Source organism: Schistocerca nitens, chromosome 9 (genome assembly GCF_023898315.1).
Source record: "Schistocerca nitens isolate TAMUIC-IGC-003100 chromosome 9, iqSchNite1.1, whole genome shotgun sequence".
Classification (NCBI taxonomy): Eukaryota; Metazoa; Arthropoda; class Insecta; order Orthoptera; family Acrididae; genus Schistocerca; species Schistocerca nitens.
The window spans coordinates 452631929-452655861 of record NC_064622.1 but is presented as its reverse complement, the minus strand read 5'-3'; the positions used below and the strand labels follow the sequence as shown (position 1 = coordinate 452655861).

Here is a 23933-nt window from a genome sequence, read left to right as displayed (position 1 = left end):
AACTGAAATCGGCACTCATCTGACCAGGCCACGGTTTTCAGTCGTCTAGGGTCCAACCGATATGGCTACGACACCAGGAGAGGCTCTGCAGTCGATGACGTGCTGTTAGCAAAGGCGTTCACGTAGGTCGTCTGCTGCCGTAGCCCGTTAACACAAAATTTCGTCGCTCTGTCCAAATGGATACGTTCATCGTACGTCCCACATTGATTTCTGTGGTTATTTCACTCATTGTTGCTTCTCTGATAGTACTGACGACTCTAAGGCCGGTGTTACACTATCAAATTTCTTTGTCAAAGATTTGATCAAAGATGCGATCAAATATTCGTCAAATCTATTTGACAAAGATCTTTGACGTGGCGATAAAAAGGGGTATTACACTGTCATCATATTTTTCGTCAAAGTTCAAGATGGCTGACAACAACAACTTGTTATTAACTGCAGCATTTGCATGTACCACAATTGCACTGTGTGCACATGCGGAAGAGAAGAGGGGGAAAAAAAGGAAACGTAACTGGGTGAAGCCGTGGGTTTTACGATGACACGATAAAGGCAGTCAACAAAACTTGTTACGTGAGCTTATAGTGGAGGACATCAAGTCGTACATCAATTTCTTAGACTGGATGAGCATACATTTCTGTATGTGCTCAGTGAAGTGGATCCTCATATCACAAAGCATAATACTCACTTAAGAACTGCTACATCTGCAGAAGACAGTCTCACTGTAACACTCCGACTCCTTGCTACAGGAGAGGGTTAGGTTAGGTTAGGTTAGGTCAGGTCAGGTCTCCAATCTTCTTAATCTATTTTTGTGTTCAGGGTGGCCTCACGTTGTAAAGCGCCTCATGAGCTTCATATATCTCTATTAATTTTGCAGTTGTCGCTACACACCAATTGTATTTACCGGCAATATTTATAAAAACACTACAGATGACTGTACGCTGCAGCGACGCTAGCGCTCCATCTGGTAACATGTCACATTGCAGTGAACAGAAGACAAGCGACTTCTTTGATCAAATATACGGCGAGGCCCTAGATGTGATCAAATATTTGACGACATTTGACAAAGTACCCTATTACACCATCAAATTTCTTTCAGAACATATTTGACAGAGATATTGGATAAAGAAATTTGATACTGTAATACTGGCCTAAGCAAGCTCTCGGTAAGGCCGCCGGCCACAGCGTTGTCTGTAGTGAGAGGTAATGCCTGAAATGCGGTATTCTTGACACCCTATTGACACCGTGGATCGCGGAATACTAAATTTCCCATCGATTCCCGAAATGGAATTTCCCATGTATCTAGATCAATCTACCATTCTGCGTTCGAAGACTGTTAATTCTCGTCGTCCGGCCATAATCACATCGGAATCATTTTCACATGAATCACCTGAGTACAAGTGAAATTTCCTGTTTATACCTTGTGTACACGATACTACCGCCATTTGTATATGTGCATGTCACTATCCGATGACTTTTGTCACCTAAGTGTATATTATTCCAGTATACGGAAGTGCTCCCCACACTTATTTTCACAAACCACACCTTTGTCGCATTCGAGATTTCAGCCATATAAGACCAGGTGCTTTCCAGTATTAAGTGCTAAGTTGGCTCGCTCTGCGTGTTACATCATAGGCAGGCTGGTGCCAAGGAGTTCCCGGGAGTCCGTTAGGTACGCTTTCCCAGCAAACGAGCCTGCGGTTTCGCGCCGTCTCTCAAATGAAAAGTCACTGCAAGAACCACACAGGTAGGCGGCGCCGCTGGAATGTAAATGCCTCAATGTAAAGCATACTTCTAGATGTCGAAGTTCTTCTACTGCCAAGTACCGTATGCGATTCAAACGTCGTTTACAAATATGTCTATTAAAAATGCGAAACTTACGCATTAACTCACTATAATAGAAGTAAAGTTCAAAATTTTGACATCTTCATCTGCAACAACAGCAAAATTTTTCATCGTTACTTTGCTGGAAACGTTGCTAAAACAATCGCCATTTATTTTGTTGAACAATAAATAAATCGTGTCTTATTTCAGTATTTCTGTGTTTAACGTTTGAGGCAAATGTGTCGTTATTCTCTTTTCTATGTGGTGTTATTCTTTTTTTGTTGTAATTGTTTGAAAAAGTACGTTTCTGCTGTGTTTGCCTTCTGTATTATCATTGTATGATCTTATCACTGGAGTTTACAGATTCCCAGTACGTCGAAAGCATTTAGTTTAATGTCACCTTCTTTCCCAATTGACTAATGTCTGATTTTGTTATTCCAGGCATTCCGATACATACTTTTGATAAGCATCAGTTCAGCTGTTTGGATTTTAGATTTCTCTGTGTCTGGTAGATTATTTGTTTCTGACATATCGGTAATAATAAGTATAAAATGTGTTATAAACGTGGTAATTATTGCATCCTACAGAATTTCTCACTTGACAAATGATTTCTGGAGCTTCCTAGATTTCGTTTGAGTTCTTCCATACCTTAGTGTTCGCTTTTTTGCAAGTCACTCCCGCAGATACTTGACGTTTCAGGCTGATTAAATCCTGTCATTTTCTGAAAATAAATCCGAATCTGATCTCCGTAAATTTATATACCCCAGTTCCTAGAGTTAACCTGAAAAGTCATTTTTCCTCCTCCCCCAGTTCATTAGCTTTTTTCAGCGTGAGGGTATTAATTAGTTGTTCATTTCTCACACGAGTGAACCAGTGTTTCAATAACGGCAATGTTGTGACACATTACGTCGATTAAAATATTGGTGTACATTGAAGAACATGAAAACATCGTCCATGCCTTCATACGCCACCCTATATGCTTGGAGGTGATTAAGCAGCATCATTAGATAGAGAAAACCACAAATGAGATGGGTATTAATACCTGCCGAAGTGACAAAAGTTACGGAATAGCGATGTCCATACACTATTGGCCATTAGAATTGCTACACCACGAAGATGACGTGCTACAGACGCGAAATTGAACCGACAGGAAGAAGATGCTGTGATGTGCAAATGATTAGCTTTTCAGAGCATTCACACAAGGTTGGCGCCGGTGGCGACACCTACAACGTGCTGACATGAGGGAAGTTTCCAACCGATTTCTCATACACAAACAGCAGTTGACCGGCGTTGCCTGGTGAAACGTTGTTGTGATGCCTCGTGTAAGGAGGAGAAATGCGTACCATCACGTTTCCGACTTTGATAAAGGTCGAATTGTAGCCTATCGCGATTGCGGTTTATCGTATCGCGACATTGCTGCTCGCGTTGGTCGAGATCCAATGACTCTTAGCAGAATATGGAATCGGTGGGTTCAGGAGGGTAATACGGAACGCCGTGCTGGATCCCAACGGCCTCGTATCACTAGCAGTCGATATGACAGGCATCTTATCCGCATGGCTGTAGCGGATCGTGCAGCCACGTCTCGATCCCTGAGTCAACAGATGGGGACGTTTGCAAGATAACAACCATCTGCACGAACAGTTCGACGACGTTTGCAGCAGCATGGACTATCAGCTCGTAGACCATGGCTGCAGTTACCCTTGACGCTGCACCACATACAGGAGCGCCTTCGATGGTGTACTCAACGACGAACATGGGTGCACGAATGGCAAAACGTCATTTTTTCGTATGCATCCAGGTTCTGTTTACAGCATGATGATGGCCGCATCCGTGTTTGGCGACATCGCGGTGAACGCACATTGGAAGCGTGTATTCGTCATCGCCATACTGGCGTATCACCCGGCGTGATGGTATGGGGTACCATCGGTTACACGTCTCCGTCACCTCTTGTTCGCACTGACGGCACTTTGAAGAGTGGACGTTACATTTCAGATGTGTAACGACCCGTGGCTCTACCCTTCATTCGATCCCTGCGAAACCCTACATTTCAGCAGGATAATGCACGACCACATGTTGCATGTCCTGTAGGGGCCTTTCTGGATGCAGAAAATTTTCAACTGCTGCCCTGGCAAGCACATTCGTCAGATCTCTCACCAATTGAAAACGTCTGGCCAATGGTGGCCGAGGAACTGGTTCGTCACACTACGCCAGTCACTACTCTTGATGAACTGTGGTATCGCGTTGAAGCTGCATGGGCAGCTGTAGCTGTACACGCCATCCAAGCCCAGGCGTATCAAGGCCGTTATTGCGGCCAGAGGTGGTTGTTCTGGGTATTGATTTCTCAGGATATATGCACCCAAATTGTGTATAAATGTAATCACATGTCAGTTCTAGTATAATATATTTGTTCAATGAATACCCGTTTATCATCTGCATTTCTTCTTGGTGTAGCAATTTTAATGGCCAGTAGTGTGTATACAGATGGCGGTAGTATCGCGTACACGAGATGTGAAAGGGCGGTGCGTTGGTGGAGCTGTCATTTGTACTCAGGCGATGTGACAAATTTTCTCACGTGATTATGGCCGCACGACTTTGAACGTGGAATGGTTGTTGGAGCTAGATGCATGGGAATTCCATTTCGGATATAGTTAGGGAATTCAATATTCCGAGATGGAAGTGTCAAGAGCGTGCCGAGAACACCAAATTTAAGGCATTACCTCTGACCACGGACAACGCGGTGGCTGACGAACTTTACTTAAAGACCCAGAGCAGCGGTATTTGGGTACAGTTGTCACCGGTAACAGACAAGTTTACTGCGCGAAGTAACCGAGTTAAGTTCATAGTATAATAATGTAAAGAATCTCATTCACAGTTTAAGGAGAAACCCGTGAAAGAGAAAAGTGTTTAGCTGACATCTGCTAAAAAATACTTTTTTAGTTCAGTGTCGATTCCACTTATATCTTCTTTTTTGTAGCCAATCAACGCTGTCGTCGTCTGGCAACACTCATGACGTCACGAGCTGCGCCTGAAATGTGTACCTCGAGTAATGACGTCTTTAATCACAACGTTGATTGAGGGAACCAGATTAAGTTTCTGTTCTGTTACACTATCAAATCAGTCTAAGAGAGAGACCCTAGCCTGTCCAGAAAAGATTCAGAGATCCGACCACCGGACTGGAATAAGTTCGCCACTGGCAGTTCAATACACCGCCTCCAACTGGTTCCTCACAACTCCCGCCAACAATCACAGCAACAACAAAATAGGAACACACTTCATTGTCGATAGAGAAGGAGTCACACATAAATATAGCTTTCAAATTTCCACGGGAATTTATAACTTATCGCATGCTACTAAAGCTCTGCAAGTCCGTCTCGCTCACTAAAACGTCACCGTGTAGCTGTGGAGTAAGTAACCTGGCTCTCGGGGACCTGCTCGCTCTCTTAAAGGCAACTCTCGGTTACAACACCAGGAGTGCCTGATCAGCAATCCACGCTGATTCATGCCAATGCACTTTTGGAATCTCAGTTTTCCGTGCTGCACAAAATAACTCTTTTGATAACGAATATTCCCCTTTCCCTCCCTTCCGACAACGAAATGCCGGCCGAAGTGGCCGTGCGGTTAAAGGCGCTGCAGTCTGGAACCGCAAGACCGCTACGGTCGCAGGTTCGAATCCTGCCTCGGGCATGGATGTTTGTGATGTCCTTAGGTTAGTTAGGTTTAACTAGTTCTAAGTTCTAGGGGACTAATGACCTCAGCAGTTGAGTCCCATAGTGCTCAGAGCCATTTGAACCATTTGACAACGAAATACGCTACGAAATCACCTAAGAGGGCCTACCACTTCTACATCCCACGATGGACTCCGTCCGAATCCTCGATTTTGCCGAGCTCAAGATCACTTCAGGGTATTATTTAACGTTTAGGCCTTATAGCCACTCAGAATCAGGAGCGGAAGTTAGGCATTTTCATTCGCCATTTCCTCCTCCCTATTTTAGTGTCCTGCAAGGCATTTCTCCCTGGCAGGACTTTTTAAAAGTTTCTCGGTCACCGACGTTGGAAAACACCGGCTGTCATGGAGAATGTACGTCCCTTTAAAATCAACCTAGTCGGCTCTGACCACCAGCCATTTAGCAGGATTAGCGAAAGACTGGCCCATCTTCTTCAGTCCGGGGAAAAAAACCGTCCACCTGCAAACGGAAGTTGGTCGAGGCGACTACAGTAGTAGACAGGGCTAGCACACGTTTGTGGCAAAGAAATATGGTACTCTACACAGTAACCTTGCCATTTCCGCAAGTGCTGAGGAAAACCTCCCTAAAACCTCAACAAGGGCCTGATAATTCTTTTTGTATTATGTCCTTGCCTAGTTATTTGAGTCTTCTTCTTCTTCTGGTGTTGTTGCCTGCCTCCGTTAAGTTTTGTTAGTTTATTTACTTGCGCCGCGCGGGGTAGCCGCACGGTCTGAGGCGTCTTGTCGCGGTCCGCTCGGCTCTCCCCGTCGGAGGTTCGAGTCCTCCCTCCGGCATGGGCGTGTGTGCTACCCTTAGCGTAAGTTAGATTAAGTTAGATTAAGTAGTGCGTCAGCCTAGGGACCGATGACCTCAGCAGTTTGGTCCCGTAAGACCTTACCACAAATTTCCTATTTTTATTTGCTTCGGTGCTCAGTATGGCTGTTGTCTGTGTGACTGTTATCTTTTTGCTGGTTTCTGGTGCATAGAGGTAATTTGACCTTCTGTATCTCAATTCGACATATAGTTCGTGGGGTAATTTTGTTGTGGATGCCCATTGTCTCTACTGGCGCCTATTTTTGCAGTAAGCTCCAGGCGTGTTTTGCTTGTTGGTTTCGTGTAGGCCGTTTCATTTTTATTCCTAGGTATCGTTCCTGTAGCTTGTTCTCAGAATTTTCCCTCATTCGCCATTTGTTTAAGTACACTGGTTCCCTTTGTCAAGCGTTGCGGGAACAAAACCTTTATAGATGTATAAGGCTGTGTCTTTCTGCTGTTGAAGTTTGTAGCCCTTTCTGTTCATCTGCTCAAACGCTCCGTACTGACTGAGGGATAATTAGAGTTATACAGGTTGAGAGTGGAGTAGGGTATTAGCATGGGGATGGAGGGAGAGAGGGTGGTGGGTTTACGTGTCAAGTAGTTTCAATATTGTTCTTCTAGAAAGAAATTTTCACTGTGCAGCGGAGTGTGCGCCGATATGAAAAGAAACTTCCTGTCAGATTGAAACTATGTGCCGCACCGAGACTCGAACTCGGGACCTTTGCCTTTCGCGGGCAAGTGCTCTACCGACTGAGCTACCCAAGTACGACTCACCAGCCCTCCTTCACAGCTTTACTTCTGCCAGTACCTCGTCTCCCACCTTCCAAACTTCACAGGAGTTCTCCTGCGGAACTTGCAAGACTAGCGCTCATGTTCTTCTATTATTCTCTTTTTGATCATTCAGCATATTTTCACTTTTATGGCCCTCCATATAAAATATTATTTCTTTCAACCGAGCATTCCCTTTCTTTTGTTGTTGCGGCATAAGACTGCCATGTCTGTTTTTATCTCAGTATGAGGGCTACTTTGTTTAATAATTTTTTGAGCAAGAACATGTGCAGTGTGCTACAATACTGTAGCACACTGCACATGTTCTTGCTCAAAAAATGTTTATGTACAGAAAAATGTTTATTATGACAGATCAATTGGAGAAAACCTGTACAATGTTCATTTAGTTTATACAGAGCAACAAATTGATGCATGGTTGGATATTAAATGAGTGTGAGATAAAAATCTGCAACCATGTAGATGTAAATAGAAATTGTTGGATTTAAATAAGCTGGCAAGAATCACTACTGATCTCATGAAAAAACGGATAATTAAATAATTTTCTTTGTATTTGAAACCAATGAAGATGCCTAGCATCAATAGGCAAAATATGTTTTGTAGACACAACAACGAATTTTTCGTATGTGTATGATTAGCACATTTATTTATATGATAAAACATAAGCTGTAGATTCGCCTCTTAATATCTGTTAGTGGGTTTAGTTCAGTTTTGGCTCTGATTATGTGCCCTTTGTGTGTTGATTCCGTGACTGGTATTTGCCATGGGTTACCTCAAAATGTTTAGTTGTGTCGTTTGCTGATAGTGTATCCCCATAGTCTTGGGCTTTTATTTCTTATTTTGTGTTGATTTGTTCCGGTTGAAGACCATGAGTTGCAGTTGGCTGCATGGGGTCCAATTTTCTACGTTTACAGTGTGGCATCCCTATCTCCGTCCAGGGAGGTTTGTGAACTAAGATAATTCACCGTAAGGTGGTACATGAGATTTGGACGCATTGTTAGCATAAAACGATCAGCTTAATCGCTGGAATTCAAGTATACAGCCTCATGCCAGAAATGAGAAGATTAATTTCCTCTGCGACTTGTTATAAAAAATGAACAAGGAGCTTCTCTTGTTTGAACAGGGCTCGACACACGTAGCTCTAAAGCCCACACCAACTGAAAGTAAATATTTACACATTGTTACGTATTTCCGTCATACTGTCAATGGAACATCGACCAATACAATACTGAACAGGTTTGTTTTAAATCTATAGTCTCATTTTATTCATTTTGCCTACTGGATATAGATTTCGGTAAACAATACCATCTTCAGGCTGCCCTATGATCAAAAAGTTTGATAACATAGTTAGAACAATAGTGAAATAGCAATTTACAAAATATTATCCTCTGAGGCAGCAGACGTATTGTGCATAATGCAGCTTAAAATATATAGGTAGAACTATGGTCCTGGCACGCAGTCAACATGCTAACTTCCCAAGTAGGTGTGTCAAACAGTAAAAGAAAAGTTCAATGTTGAGCTTTAAACAGATGCAAATTGCGGACAGCAGAAATAAGAGTGCTCCTATTTACGGAGTTATATTTCTATTTTTTTTCTTAAAATGTCTCGAACATGAAATTTAAAATTTAGAAATTACATAATATAATAGTCCCCACTGTAATGAAACATGAAAAGTAAAATAGAAAATCTGTTTAACAAGTTTACATTTTACCGTTAGAAAACATCGATCTGACTATGACTCTTTAAGGGGGGTAGGACGTCAAACGGGCCGACTTGGAGCAGGAGAGGCACCACAGGACATTTCAATTTCCACTGTCTATACTTTTACAAGTAAATTCATAAAACTTTGTCAGCATGACCAGGAAGGATTCAGGATTCACACTCGTAACAGCGGAAGTTCAAAAACATAACAAAATAATTTTTTGCATGTGAAATTTCATCATTTTTTCACTTACTATTGGCTGCATTTGTTGCTATAGGTACACTTTTCTTCATAAGTAAGAGAGACTGTTCGATGAATTTTGCACAGCATACAAACCATACTTACAGGTGTCTGAAACTCTAGAATCTATTTAATTTATGAAAAAATGAATGAGCTGTTACATTTTAAACTTTATGTTTAGAAAAATATTATCCTGTCAAATTTTGTAGTTAATTATCTCAATTTTTACCACAGTTTTTAATAGATTTGGAAAATTCATCAAAGAATCTCTCTTACTTGTGAACAGAAATGTACCTATAGCAACAAATGCAGCCAACAGTAAGTGAAAAAATGATGAAATTTCATATCTAAAAAAAAATATTTTGTTATGTTTTTGCACTTCCACTGCTATGACTGTGAATCCCGAATCCTTGCTGGTCATGCTGACAAAGTTTTATGAATTTATTTGTAAAAGTATAGACAGTAGGAAATAAAATGTCCTGTGGTGCCTCACCTGCTCCAAGTCGGCCATTCTGGCGTCCTAACCCCCTTAAATTAAGCAAATGTCGTCATCAAGCAGTATATACCACAAATACGGAATTGTATTCATCGAAAATAAATGAGGAAACCAGAGGCAATCGTGACACACTGTGGCGGAGTATTACTCTCAACGTCAGTTGACAATCTTTGGCAGCATTTCCAGTTTCATGTTTATTCCGGCAGTGTCCCAGTGTACGCTAGGGCTCTCAGCGGCGTTGCGTCGCGCCTTCTCGAAGCCGTGTCGGAGCTCGTCGACCAGCCACGGCAGCGGTAACCACCCCACGAAGGTAACGTGCAGTTGTGAAAGGCCACATCCGTGGGCTTTGATGTTAGGCGACCACAAAATACCACATACAAACATGCAGTACTGTGAACACTATCCTCTTGTGGCACTGTAATCCAATTACTATGTTCTGAACCTGGGGGCGCTGTACTTCAATAGGTAATGAGACTTTTAAAGCCCATAGTTACTTCAAATGATGCTGATAGTGGGTTTATCCTGACTTATACAATGTACAAATAACTTACGGGAGTGCAGCGGGTGAATTCGTCGAGCACACCCTGCCGTAACTGCAGCAAGTAAGCGCTTGCAAGTGAATTTAAAACCTCGGTTATCAGAGAAATTCCAGAAAGATAACATTAAAACACAGAGTAAACACTAGCGCTACCACAGACCAAATATGACCGATGTCAGAAATTATCGATAGTGAAATTAATAATCAACTGGTGAAGTACCATAACCTCTATCGCTCTGCTTTTGACAAGAAAGGGAGCAGGATTTCATGCAGAATTCAAACAAAAACCACCATCTCTATTTAAAAGTTAGTTTTCATTTAATTTCAACAGATTTCTTAATAGCACTATTCTAGTAGCTGGAAGTGCATACCACCATCTGCGTGTTGTTATATTCCATGGGGTGAACGATGCCGAGACACTGTTCTGCAATGGCGGATTTGCTCGGCTGTTGTAAACGTGTGTGCCGCTTATGCGCAGTACACCGGTCCTCTACAGTCCTGGCAGTCTGATAGTCTGACCAATATATGACAACTGCAAGGAATACGGTTCATACCTGCCTTACGTATACCAAGTTCATCTTTTACGAAGCCTAAAAGGACCCTGATCTTAGAAGGTTGTCGTAAAACACACTTCACATCATATTTCTGCAAAATACGACAAATCCTGTTCGAAATGCTCCCTGACTGAGGCAAAAAGGCCATAGAGGTTGGTACAAGCTCAGAATTACCATCACTCACCCTGTGCACTGTTGGTCTGTAGCGCAACGCACGTCTGATCTTCTTTCACTCTAACCATTCCGACGTCGGTCATCTTTGGTTTGTGTGTGTGTGTGTTTGTGTTGTCTTTCCGGAGTTTCTCTGAGAACCGATGTATTGCGCAGTTTTGCCTTGAAAATAGCTGGGTGTTCTCCTGTCGAAATGTCGGCAGTTGTGGACGTCACCCAGCTGCATTCCCGTAAGTTATTTGATGGTATGATGACGTCGACATCTGTCTGATTTAAAGATTCATGGTCAGGTCGCTGTTTTATAGTGGTATAAATTGCATATAACGGTAAAATATAAAGTTGCCTGAACATATTTGCTATTTTCCTTTTAGTGCTTCATTACGGAGGGGACTGTTCTCTTACGTGATGTCATAATTTTAAATTTTATTCTCGTGATGTTTTAAGAGGAAATAATAAAAATAATACATTGTAAATAGAAGGCACTTTTGTCACTGCTGGCCGCAATTTACATCTATTTAAAGACTGACCTTGACTTTTAGTATTTGACACACCTACTTGGGAAGCCGATGTGACGAGGGCGTGCCAGGGTTAAGAGGCTTAAGATGCACTATATACCATACGTTTGCTGTCGTAGAGGATAATATTTTGTACATTGCTCTAGCATTATTGTTCTAACTATGTTACCGATTTTTTTATCATAGGGAGGCCTGAGGATAGTACTGTTTACCGAAACCGGTAGCACTTACGTAAAATAAATAAATTTCGAATATAGACGATAACGACCTCTTTCATTTTACACATTGCTCTGAAATTCAATCTGTTTACGTATCTGGTGCTGATTACGTTAAAAAAAGCCTGTTGAGTGCAGTATCCAAAATGAAATTGCGAATTATTTAATTAGAATGTTTATAATCCAGTCGCAGTGATCACTTACAACTACAGAACAACCGCCACTGCCACGGTTTTGTTACTACCCCAGTACAGAAGGCAACAAAGCTTGTGTGGTGTTTCATCGTCCGCGATTGGTACCAGAGCCTGTACAGCAGAGGAGAGAGCATTGCTTCCTGTGGTAACGCTGCCTATGGAGTGAAGATTTTATAAATATTCTGGGAGGTCCGTTATATTCAACGCAAAGGTCCTTTAGATATTTATTACATAGAACTCCAGGTCACACATTAGCGAACGCCCTTTCTGAGTCTAAATAAATGTCGGGGGCAGAGTCGGGAATTCTGAGGTCTCTTGTCACGCCACCGGTGCTTGGGCGGCCTCGAGTTTTCCTAGAACACCTGGTCCGTTAGCCGTCCACGCCCTCTGCTGTCGTCACAAGTCGTGCTGCGCCTGGAGCAACTGCAAGGACAGGGCACCTGTTACCCGCGTCGCAGCATGCTCGCCTTGCTCCAGCTCCATCATCAAGAATGGCCGAACTGGACTATGAGTCTGCTAACGCGAGAGTAATTCGTGTCGACGACAGCTTGTTAAAACAATCTGTATTTCTTTTTCATCTCGTGCTCCGGATTCTTAATATACTGACAGGACAAAAGCCAAGGCATATCTACTGATATCCTGTCGAATCTATTTTTTCCAGCGTACTGCAACAATTCGACGTGGCGTGGCCTCGACAAGTTCAAATGGCTCTGAGCACTATGGGACTTAAAATCTTAGGTCATAAGTCCCCTAGAACTTAGAACTACTTAAACCTAACTAACCTAAGGACATCACACACACCCATGCCCGAGGCAGGATTCGAACCTGCGACCGTAGCAGCCTCGCGGTTCCGGACTGCAGCGCCAGAACCGCACGGCCACCGCGGCCGGCCCTCGACAAGTCGTTGGAAGTTCCCTACAGAAACGGTTGCTGATGTAGGATGTTTTCCACGAATGACCTCTCGATTCTGTCCCATAAATGTTCGATGGGATTCATGTCGGGGGACATTGGCCCCCATATCATTTCCTCGAATTGTCCAGAATGTTCTTCATACCAGTCGCGAACAGTTGTTGCCCGGTGTCATCCATAAAAACTCCATCGTTGTTTGGGAACAATGAAGCCCATCAGTGGCTGCAGATGGTCTCCAAGTTATGTCCGGTTGGACACAACCACGTCCAATCAATTATCAGTCAGCTGGATCAGAGGACTCAGTTCATTCCATTGGGACAGAACAGTGTGTTGAGTCTTTGGACTGAAGACTACCGCCATAATATGTACTCATTTTACACTGACAAAAGTCACGGGGTGCCTCCTAATATATTTGCCCAGCGTAGTGCAGGAGCTCGGCGTAGCATGGGCTCGGCAAGTCGTTGAAAGTCCCCTGCAGAAATACTGAGCCACGCTGCCTCTACAGCCATCCAAAACCGTGAATGCGTTGCCGGTGCAGGACTTTGTGCAAGAACTGACTTCTCGATTATGTCCCACAAATGTTCGATGGGTTTCATGTCGGGCGATCTGAGTGGCCAAATCATTCACTCTATTCGTCCAAAACGTGCTTCAAACCTATCGTAAACAATTGTGGGCCATTGACGCAGCGCACTGTCATCCACAGACGTAGGAACACGAAGTCCCGGAATGGCTGCAAATGGTCTCCATGTAGCCGAACATAACCATTTCGACTAGGGGACCCTGTTAATTCTCTGTAAGCACAGCCCACTCCATTATGGAAACACCACCAGCTTGCACAGTGCCTTGTTGACAACTTGGCTTCTTGTGGTCTCCACCACACTCGAACCCTACCACCAGCTGTTACCAACTCAAATCGGGACACATCTGACCAGGCCACGATTTTCCAGTCGTCTAGGGTCCAACCGATGTCGTCACTAGCCTAGGAGGGGCCCTGCATGCGTTGTGCTGTTAGCAAAGGCACTTTCGTCTGTTATCTCGTCGGTGAAGCAGATGCCAGACTGAGATTCATTGGAAGAATCCTAAGGAACTGCAGTCCGAAAACAAAGGAAGTAGGTTACAGTACACCTGTTCGCCCACTGCTTGAATACTGCTCGCAGGTGTGGAATCAGTACCAGATAGGGTTCATAGAAGAGATAGAGAAGATCCCATGGAGAGCAGGATCATTTAGTAATCGCGAAAGCGTTACGGAGATGACAGATAAACTCCAGTGGAAGACTCTGCAAGAGAGACGCTCAGTAGCTCGGTACGGGCTTTTGTTGTAGTTTCGAGAACATACCTTCGCCGAGGAGTCCAGCAGTATATTGCTCCCTCCTACGTATATCTCGCGAAGAGGCCATAAAGATAAAATCAGAGAGATTAGAGCCCACACAGAGGCATACCGACAATCCTTCTTTCCACGAACAATACGAGACTGGAATAGAAGGGAGAACCGATAGAAGTACTCAAGATACTCTCCGCTACACACCGTCAAGTGGCTTGCGGAGTATGGATGTAGATATCTGCTGCCATTGCCCATTAACACCAAATTTCGCTGCGCCGTCCTAACGGATACGTTCGTCGTACGTCCCACATTGATTCACGCCGTTATTTCACTCAGTGTTCCTTGTCTGTTAGCAGTGACAGCTCTATGCAAACGCCGCTGCTCTCGGTCGTTAAGTGAAGGCCGTCGCCCACCGCGTCGTCCGTAGTGACAGGTAACGCCTGAAGTTTGGTATTCTCGGCACACTCTTGACTCTGTTCGTCACGGAAAATTCAATTTCCTAAAGATTTCTGAAATGGAATGTCCCATATGTCTAGCTCCAACTACCATTCCGCGTTCAAAGTCAGTTAGTTCCCGTCGTGCCACCATAATCAGGTCGGAAATCTTTTCACGTGAATCACCTCAATAAAAATGACAGTTCCGCCGATGCACAGCCTTTTGATCCGTTGTGTACATGATACTACCGCCATCTGTATATGTGCATATTTAGAATTATATTAATACCTTCAGCTGCTGACGGGCTTGATATATATCATCGGGGACAGGTGAAAATGTGTGCCCCGACCGGGAATCGAACCCGGGATCTCCTGCTTTCATAGCAGACGCTCTATCCATCTGAGCCGCCGAGGGCATGAATGATAATGCGACTGCAGGGACTATCTAGCGCACGCCTCCCGCGATACCCACATTCTCACCTTGTTTGTCCACACACTACATTCGTAGTATCCCACCCCAACACACTCATTACCAGTGCAAGACATTCTTACCAAGTCCCGTAAGAGTTCAGGGAATATGTGTGCATCCGCACAGAAGAAGGTCATGACCGGTATTGCCAGAACTGTATACTTATATGGGTACGGTGTCTGTTCTTTCCGATGCACACATATTCCCCGAACTGTTATGGGACTTGATAAGAAGGTTTTCCACGAGTGTTTTATGGTGGGATACTACGAATGTTGTGTGTGGACATACAAGGTGACAATGTGGGTCTCGCGGGAGGCGTGCGCGAGATCGTCCCTGCAGTCGCACTGTCCTTCGTGCCCTCGGTGGTTCAGATGGATAGAGCGTCTGCCATGTAAGCAGGAGCTCCCGGGTTCGAGTCCCGGTCGGGGCACACATTTTCACCTCTCCCCGATGATATATATCAATGCCCCTCAGGAGCTGAAGGTATTAATATCATTCTAATTTCGTTCTAGATGGCTGCAGGTCATCAATGGTGCCTGTCCTTTCGGACATGTCCGAAAGAACGGACACCATATCCGTATAAGTATATCCGTTGACCCTGTCGGCTCAGTGAGGACTGGATGAATAACAGCAACTGCCAATTTCCCAATGTGGGTCGCTATCTAGCGGTATTTTTGCTCATCAGTCATCATAGCAACTCATCACGAATTGCACTCTCGTGCTAACGTCTTCATCTCACAGCAGCACTTGTACACTATGTCGTCAATTATTTATTGGATGTACTCCAGTCTCTCTGTGTTCCTCTACAATTTTAGGCCCAGCTCCCTCTAGTACCATGGAAGAAATCACCGATGTCTTAACACACGTCCGATCATCCTGCCGCCTCTTCTTGTCAGTGTTTTCCGTATCTTCCTTTCTTCGCCATTGTTGCTGAAAGCCTCCTCGTTCCTTATCTTATCAGTCCACGTAATTTTCTATATATTTCTACAGCACCAAATGTGAAACACTTCACCGAACGAGGTGGCGTAGTGATTAGCACACTGGACTCGCATTCGGGAAAACGACATTCAAACTCGCGACCAGCCATCCTGATTTAGGTATTCTGTGGTTCCCCTAAATCGCTTCACGCAAACGCCGGAATGGTTGCTTTGATAGCGCATGGCCGACTTCCTTCCCTAATCCGATAGTATCGATGGCCTCGCTGTTTGATCCCTTCCCTCAGATTAACCAACCAACCAATCAAACACTTCCACTTCCTTTTTTTCTCAGTTTTCCTACAGTCCATGCTTCACCAGTAGACAACGTGCTCCAAATGCACATTCTCAGAAATTTCCTACACAAAATGAGGCCGATGCTTGATACTAGCAGACTTCTCTTGGATGGAAATGCCCGCTTTTGTTGTGCTAGTGTACTCTTTACGTCCCCCTTGCGTCACCTGTCTTGTGTTATTTTCCTGCCAATATAGCCGATTTCCTTAACTTCATTGTCCCCAATTTTGATATTAAGTTTTTCACTAATCTAGCAAGTTATGAGAAACATGTAGAGCTAGTCTCATGTCATGCAAGTCGCATTTATTGAATTTAGCTTACCTGTGCCTGACTGAACGTACTTCTGCGCCTCACGTAAACTTCTCAAAAAATGTCGCCTCACCCTCACGACTTGCGCATATCTAGCAGAAAGGGCTACCTCGAACCTCTTTTGACCCCATGCAGTTACTGCGTACGGCTATCTATGAAACGGAGGTAAAATTATCTGCAGTTGAGTACGAGTAGAGAGTACTGCGCCTGCAAATGTGAACTGCACAGTGCGGCATGTGTAAACTATTCAGTTTTACCAACACGATTCGAAGGGTCGTTTGGAGTTTAGCCCCGCGAAGACGGTCACTTAATAACAGTCATGGATGTCAGCATGGGAAACTGCCCATCAAATTGTCATTTGTTCGAACATTAAACTGCCCACGAGACACATAAAACATTGAATATCACCCTCGCAGTGGTCGCTTGCGATCAATAACACCGGCTGTTAACCGGTACCTATCAATTATGACTCTTATTACCCATCACGTGGTTTTACCTCGAGGTCCTTCAGGAGCCGTGTTTTGAGGCGAAATTATTGTATTTCAGGTCCACCTATTATGCAAACAACTGTTTTTATACAAACCCAAATATATATCAGCTCCTATGTAGCATCGCCAGTGAGTACTCTTTATTCAGTTGTTAATAACCCAACAATGAAGAAAAATGAAGAACTCAATCAAGAGTTTCCAATAACGATGATTCTTATGTGATGAAACATGTTTGGGCTTAAATAAAAGACAGTCTATTGCGGAACAAGTGGTCCTGTAATCCAGTAATTACGACTGCTATACGTGGACCAGAACAATTACGCGACGACAGTTAGCACGAAGGGGGCGTCGCCTTAGTCACATCTTTAGTCTGCTCACACCCAAACCTCCAGACGTCAGATACTCAGATCGGTACGACACGTTTTATGTCGACAGAGTATCAACCAAAACACCGATGTAGTTCGTCCTGTGTGCTGTCGTCCAGTAGAACATGTGTAAATGGTAGTTAAAAATAACAACAGAACTGCGGACTACAGCGAAAGAGCATCTGCGAAGCACGAATGTTATTATCTCTCTGGTAGGTGAGTTCGTAGAACGTCAGATCGTCGGACTGACGGCGATTTTTTTTTTAACAGCTTACGTGTGAAGTTGTTATACGGGAGAACATTTTTCTGACATGTAAAAAAGACGTTTCGGAGTTTGTAGCAGTGTTCTTTGGCAGTCTGCTTTCTGTTTGTTAGCTGAAAGTAGCAAACCCATAGAGTACATTTGAATAGATAGGTGTGGTCTTACACAAGTATATCTATATCTTTGCTACTTTCAACTAATGAAGCGAAATCAGACTGCCAAAGAACATTGCTAAAATTGCGGAAACGTTCTTTTTACATGTCAGAAATATGTTCTCCCATATAACAATTTCAAGCGTAAGCTGTTTAAGTAAAAATCGCTTTCAGTGAGTTCCGAACTCGGGAACTTTAGTACCACGATCTGATGGTCTACCAACTATTGTTAGTTTCTTTTGGTCTAGGAGGAAGACACATGACATCTGTTGAAGTTGATCGTTGATTCCTTTACTCAGTTTTTTTATTACAAAGGACGACCCCTCGGCCGTGGGTTCGACTCTCAAGACGATAATGACCTCGCACAGCGCGCCCACCTCCTGTATGCGTTCCTCTATGACGCAGGGATCGATCGATCGAATGTGACGTGATACAGTATACGCTGACGTACATCATATTGTGCACGCTTAGTACCTAGCAGATGGAACCTGCAGTATTTTCCATAAGACTTGCAGAGTAGTATAAGCCAGAAAGTGATTTACAAAGGGTGTCCAGGTTGGCTGCTATATGATATTAATTTTAATTTCTTTCACTTTCATTATAGGTCTGTTTCGGCTAAATTGCAACTGTCGAGTGACTGCGGTACAATGTGGGTGGCATTATTCTCATAATACAGTGACTGGAACTCGATAGTAGGAAAAGGAAGAGAAGGAAACGTAGTAGGTGAATATGGAATTGGAATAAGGAATGAAAGAGGAAGCCGCCTGGTAGAATTTTGCACAGAGCATAACTTAATCATAGCTAACACTGGGTTCAAGAATCATGAAAGACGGTTGTATGCATGGAAGAAGCCTGGAGGTACTGTCAGGTTTAAGATAGATTATATAGTGGTAAGACAGAGATTCAGCAACCAGGTTTTAAATTGTAGGACATTTCCAGGGGCAGATGTGAACTGTGACCACAATCTATTGGTTATGAACTGTAGATTAAAACTGGAGAAATTGCAAAAAGGTGGGGATTTGAGGAGATGGGACCTGGATAAACTGAAAGAACCAGAGGTTATAGAGAGTTTCAGGGAGAGCATTACGAATCGATTGGCAGGAATGTAGTAAAGGAATACAGTAGAAGAAGAATGGGTAGCTTTGAGAGATAAAATAGAGAAGGTAGCAGAGGATAATGTAGGTAAAAAGACGAGGGCTAATAGAAATTCTTGGGTAACAAGAGATATTGAATTTAATTGATGTAAGGAGAAAATAAAAAAATAAGTATTGAAGCAGGCAAAAGGGAATACAAGCGTCTAAAAATGAGATCGACAGGAAGTGCAAAATGGCTAAGCAGAGATGGATAGAGGACAAATGTAAGGGTGTAGAGGCGTATATCACTGGGGGTAAGATAGATACTGCCTACAGGAAAATTAAAGAGACCTTTGGAGAAAAGAGAACCACTTGTATTAATATCAAGAGCTCAGATGGAAACCCAGTTCTAAGCAAAGAAGGGAAAGCAGAAATGTGGAAGAGTATTTAGAGCTTCTATACAAGGGCGACGTTCTTGAGCATAATATTGTGGAAATGGAAGAGAATGTAGATGAAGATGAAATAGGAGATATGATACTGCGTGAAGAGTTTGACAGAGCACTGTAAGAAGGGCCCTGGAGTAGACAACATTCCATTAGAACCACTGACAGCCTTGGAAGAGCCAGGCCTAACAAAAATCTATCATCTAGTGAACAGGCAAGATGTATGAGACAGGCGAAATACCCTCAGACTTCAAGAAGAATGTAATAATTCTAATCCCAAAGAAAGCAGTTGTCGACAGATGTGAAAATTACCGAACTATCAGTTTAATAAGCCACGGCTGCAAAATACTGACACGAATCCTTTACAGACGAATGCAAAAACTGGTAGAAGCCGACCTCGGGGAACACCAGTTTGGACTCCGTAGAAATGTTGGAACACGTGAGGCAATACTGACCCTACGACTTATCTTAGAAAACAGATTAAAGAAAGGCAAACCTACGTTTCTAGCACTTGTAGACTTAGAGAAAGCTTTTGACAATGTTGACTGGAATACTCTATTTCAAATTCTGAAGGTGGCAGGGGTAAATTACAGGGAGCGAAAGGCTATTTACAATTTGTACAGAAACCAGAAGGCAGTTATAAGAGTCGAGGGGCGTGAAAGGGAGGCAGTGGTTGGGAAGGGAGTGAGACAGGGTTGTAGCCTTCCCCCGATGTTATTCAATCTGTATATTGAGCAAGCAGTAAAGGAAAGAAAAGAAAAATTCGGAGTAGGTATTAAAATCCATGGAGAAGAAATAAAAACTTTGAGGTTCGCCGATGACATTGTAATTCTGTCAGAGACAGCAAAGGACTTGGAAGAGCAGTTGAACGGAATGGACAGTATCTTGAAAGGAGGATATAAGATGAACATCAACAAAACGAGGATAATGGAATGTAGTCGAATTAAATCGGGTGATGCTGCGGGAATTAGATTAGGAAATGAGACGCTTAAAGTAGTAAATGAGTTTTGCTATTTGGGGAGCAAAATAACTGATGACGGTCGAAGTAGAGAGGATATAAAATGAAGACTGGCAATGGCAAAGAACGCGTTTCTGAAGAAGAGAAATTTGTTAACATCGAGTAAAGATTTAAGTGTCAGGAAGTCGTTTCTGAAAGTATTTGTATGGAGCGTAGCCATGTACGGAGGTGAAACGTGGACGATAAATAGTTTAGACAAGAAGAGAATAGAAGCTTTCAAAATGTGGTGCTACAGAAGAATGCTGAAGATTAGATGGGTAGATCACATAACTAATGAGGAGGTATTGAATAGGATTAGGGAGAACAGAAGTTTGTGGCACAGCTTGACTAGAAGAAGGGATCGGTTGGTAGGACATGTTCTGAGGCATTAAGGGATCACCAATTTAGTATTGGAGGGCAGCGTGGAGGGTAAAAATCGTAGAGGGAGACCAAGAGATGCATACACCAAGCAGATTCAGAAGGATGTAGGTTGCAGTAAGTACTGGGAGATGAAGAAGCTTGCACAGGATAGAGTACCATGGAGAGCTGCATCAAACCAGTCTCAGGACTGAAGACCACAACAACAACAACATTTACATGTTACAGTAGAACATTGAGCGTGGATTGCTACTTATATACGTATAGTCCCATAAGATTTCACACACATTTAAACATTTTTTTTAAATATTAACTTCCTCGAGAATGCCCGTGTTAGGACTTTCTCCTTGAGTTATATGATGATGTTAGCTCCAGAGTATCTATGTGCTCACGTATTTCTGGATGGCTGATGTCCACAACCCGTCGTGTAGTGACATTAAACCAGATACTGCCACGGAAAGCCAAACTCGACGCGGACAGGGTGTGCCGGTCACGGTCGTGCCGAGGCTCGGCGTCTCTCGGATTTGCGCGTCCATTCCCGGAAGTAGTGGGTACAGCGCGACATTTCATTCAGCATTGCGGTGCCCCATTTTTCGGTCAGCACAACTCTCTTCAATTCGGCAGCGTCGTGGCGTCAGCGCTGTTTACCCTTTGCTGTTAGCTCTTGGTACGAAGGACATTCACAGGTCCTGTGGCTATTCACACAAAAACATCATCTACAATGTTACAAGAGGGAGATTCGAATTATGGGTATCTATTATCCAGGCTCATAAGCGACAGCAACCACAAATTACCTATAAACGATATTACAGTACCACCCAAAAGAATTCAAGGGTTTAGTTGACAATGAAAGAACAAAAAATTACATCGATCGACAGACAGGATTCGTTGTTGAATACATCGAGCAGCATTTTGTGCTAAATTTGCAGGTATCTGCAGCACGTGAAGAAATTGGTGATATGAATAGTATAATTTCTGAAGTTGCGCGCATTATTCCACTGTCAGTTGCAACTTTATACACTGTATCGCTAAAGAAACTGCTATAGGCATGCGTAATCGGTACCGAGATATGTAAACAGGCAGAATACGGCGCTGCGGTCGGCAACGCACATTTAACATAACAAGTGTCTGGCGCAGTTGTTAGATCGGTTACTGCTGCCACAATGGCAGTATATCAAAATTTAAGAGAGTGTGGTGTGCGTACTGTAAGACCTTCGGTACACACATCATCAGATTATTTGACTTGTCGCTCTAACTAAGTAGGCGATTGTCAGCAATATGTCTCGTGGTCTTATCGTGGCGTGTTTATCTTCTGCCGTTAGGTCAGACGATAGAAATGCCACTTGCACACTTAGAGTAGCAGAATGATGGTGACCAACTTTAAACAGAACTTGATTAATTTTCACACACATTTATTAAAATAATAACAAGCATAAAAATAACTTAACTTGGTTCTGGATGCTATTTACAATTGACAATCTGAAGTTACTTTGGTCTTGGTACGTTAATCTTATTCTCACGTATCTCTGATACTTGACAAAGTGTCTATACATTTCTCTTCATGGATATGTACAGGAATATAATAATCTTATTAGGCACAGACTAATGCAGACCCATGCAGACTGATGCAGACTAATGCAGACAAATGCAGACTGGTGCAGACTGACTAATCGGAGTTTTTTTTTCTTCTTTATTGTGATTTCATTCCCCTGCCCCATATGGGCAGGGGAGGGCTGTCAGCGGTGACACGACAACAAAATCAAGAATAAAATTATCCATACATAAGGAGATAAAAAAGGGGAACAGAGTAAGGGGAGAAAGTGGAGGTAAAAATACACGGACATGGATACGTTCATGGGGGACAGTTAAAAAAAAAGTCACCAGAAAGTTAAAAAACACAGTTGGCGGGTCTTAAAACACAGAGAAGACACTAAATGCGCACGCACAGGTTAAAGGTCGGCCACAGTATTAAAAACACTTTGGAACAACACACTTAAAACCCACTTGGAGCACACACAACGAAGAATAAAGCTGCCAGGTGGGACCTGCCGAGGGAAAGGTCAGAAAGGATGGAAAAGGAGGGGAGAGCATGGGGCAGTGGGGAAGCGGCGGGATGAAGAAAGGGGGGGCATCAGTGGGTTCACGAAGAGGCAGGAGACACGTGGGGTGGGAGAGGAAGAGGGAAGACAGGGTAGGAGGGAGCGCAGAGACACTGTAAGGAGGCACAAGAGATGGAGGGGGAGTAGGAGGGGAAAGCCGCTCAGGTGGTGGGAGGGGTAGGAGAGGGAGCCCTGAGGAGGAGGCAGGAAGATCGGTTTAGAGTTGGTAGGAAGGGTAGATGTCAGGGCGAAGCTGATCATCCGGGAGGGGTAGACAGTGGAAGTTGTGTTGGGAAAGGAGATGGAGGGTGTGGAGATGGAGAGAGGGTGGGACACAACGGTAGAGGCACGGCAACTGGTTGGGGGTGGAGAGGAAGGGAGACACCAGGGGGTGAGGGGATAAAGGCGGCGGACAATATATAGTGTGCGGATGTGTTCAAGGAAAAGGAGAAGGTGGGGGTAGGGGATGAGGTCGTAGACAATGCGCGTGGGGGACGGAAGGCGGATGCGGAAGACGAGGCGGAGCGCATGGCGTTCGAGGATTTGGAGGGCTTTATAGAACCGGGGAGGGGCGGAAATTCAAGCGACGCTGGCATAACAAAGAACGGGGCGGATCAAGGATTTGTAGGTGTGAAGGATGGTGGAAGGATGCAGACCCCACGTCCGGCCAGACAGGAGTTTCAGGAGGCGGTTGTGAGCTTTGTTTTGGATGGTAAGGAACTAATCGGAGATCTGTACACTCGTTATAATACCTCGAGCATTCAGGTATCACTGTGCGAGTGTGATCCGCGAGGAGAAAAGGTTCTACGTTAGCAGAAATCTCATTGGCTGCATTACATAATAATACGCGGATCGGCGGAAGCAGAATTTGATCCGCCTTTAAGGCAGCGCCATCTCGTAATGCGGAGACGGACAAGCGCTGCGCCTGCGCTGTTGTGCTTAGCGGGGCGCGCTCTAGTGGGAAAGTTGTGTAGGCGCTGACTACGTGGAACTATGTACGCAACAGAGAGTTTGAACGTGGTGACATCTCCGAGGTTGCGATGAAATGGGGATATTCCCGTACGACCATTTCGTGAGTGTACCGTGAATATCAGGAATCCGGCAAAACATCAAATCTCCGACATCCCTGTGGCCGGAAAAAGATCCTGCAAGAACGGGACCAACGAAGACTGAAGGGAATCTTTCAGCGTGACAGA

General features: G+C 43.9%; 1 protein-coding gene and 1 non-coding gene across 2 annotated transcripts in view; both read right to left on the bottom strand.

Annotated features, from left to right (window-relative positions):
- The window catches only part of LOC126202956 (vesicular glutamate transporter 2-like), a 313828-nt gene that overhangs the window by 224163 nt on the left and 65732 nt on the right, over positions 1 to 23933 (bottom strand). The window lies entirely within an intron of this gene.
- Positions 14776 to 14850, bottom strand: Trnas-uga (transfer RNA serine (anticodon UGA)). Its single transcript has one exon. It is a non-coding gene; the product is annotated as a tRNA-Ser (tRNA).